The sequence below is a fragment of the Echinops telfairi genome, unplaced genomic scaffold, assembly GCF_000313985.2.
Source record: "Echinops telfairi isolate 266 unplaced genomic scaffold, ASM31398v2 ScPeMD7_7417;HRSCAF=8455, whole genome shotgun sequence".
Classification (NCBI taxonomy): domain Eukaryota; kingdom Metazoa; phylum Chordata; class Mammalia; order Afrosoricida; family Tenrecidae; genus Echinops; species Echinops telfairi.
In genome coordinates this window covers 5,024,431-5,025,726 of record NW_022111317.1, presented here as the reverse complement: position 1 = coordinate 5,025,726, position 1,296 = coordinate 5,024,431, and the positions used below count along the sequence as shown (strand labels likewise).

The 1,296-nt window shown below is 53.1% G+C and overlaps 1 protein-coding gene across 9 annotated transcripts in view; it reads right to left on the bottom strand.

Moving 5' to 3' along the window:
* Positions 1 to 210: 210 nt before the first annotated feature.
* AP5B1 (adaptor related protein complex 5 subunit beta 1) overlaps positions 211 to 1,296 on the bottom strand; it is an 8,528-nt gene continuing 7,442 nt past the window's right edge. For all 9 annotated transcript variants that reach the window (XM_004713686.2, XM_045297294.1, XM_045297295.1 and 6 more), the window contains one exon: positions 211 to 712. The gene's annotated coding sequence lies outside the window, so the exon portion shown is untranslated. The remainder of the gene's footprint in view (positions 713 to 1,296) is intronic.

Here is a 1,296-nt window from a genome sequence, read left to right as displayed (position 1 = left end):
GTGGCTTCTCCTTGGGGATGTCTTGCAGGAAGTCAGCCTTGCCAGCTGAAGCAGGGAACTGGCTAAGACAGCTGCACCCTGGTGTGACCATCACAAAGCAAGAGACCCGAGAACTAGAAAGGCGCGGCTCATGGAGAAATTTATCCCTCTGCCCTTCAATTAATCCCACATGTGTTTATCGGCCAGGTTGGCACAATTAACTAACTCACGGTCTTAGAAACGCACAGGGCCAGTTCTACCCTGTCCTATAGGGTCGTTATGAGTCGACATCCACTCAATGACAGGGAGCACCTCCTTCCCGTGTCTCCTGTAAAGTGCATGTTGTGGACAAGACAGCGTGTCCCTCGAAGTATTCTGTTGATCGGAGTGGGAGTATCACATATGGCCTCACACCGCCTCCGTATCAGCCTGTGCCCTCACAGCGGCCGTGACAGACAGCTAAGCGGTGACCAGGAAGCATTTTATCTCAGAACTGACCTTTACGTTCCAGGAACCCGAGCGCCTCTCCTGACCAGAGCTAACCCCAAGGGGACGCGGGAGAGGATCCGTGTTTCTGGAAGCAGAGAGTAGTCATTGGGAAGTATTTGGAAGGTCCGTCATGGAGGGAAAAGATGGATGGAATGTGAGTGAGTCCGGCTGGAGTAGTGGTTGCAAGGTGGGCTGCTAACCGCAAAGACAGCAATTCGAAACCCACCGCTAGGGCTTTCGACTCCTGTAAAAAAATTAACAACAACAAAAATGTGACAGTCTCTGAAACTCACAGGGCTGTTCTACCCTGTCCTATAGGGTCACTAGGAGCTCTACCCTGTCCTATAGGGCTGCTATGAGCTCTACCCCATCCTATAGGGCCACTATGAGTTCTACCCTGTCCTATAGGGTCACTAGGAGCTCTACCCTGTCCTATAGGGCCACTAGGAGCTCTACCCTGTCCTATAGGGCTGCTATGAGCTCTACCCCATCCTATAGGGCCACTATGAGTTCTACCCTGTCCTTTAAGGCCACTAGGAGCTCTACCCTGTCCTATGGGAGCTCTACCCTGTCCTATAGGGCCACTAGGAGCTCTACCCTGTCCTATAGGACCTCCACCCTGTCCTATAAGGCCACTAGGAGCTCTACCCCATCCTATAGGGCCACTAGGAGCTCTACCCTGTCCTATAGGGCCGCTAGGAGCTCCACCCTGTCCTATAGGAGCTCCACCCTGTCCTATAGGGCCACTAGGAGCTCTACCCTGTCCTATAGGAGCTCCACCCTGTCCTATAAGGCCACTAGGAGCTATACCCCATCCTATAGGGCCAC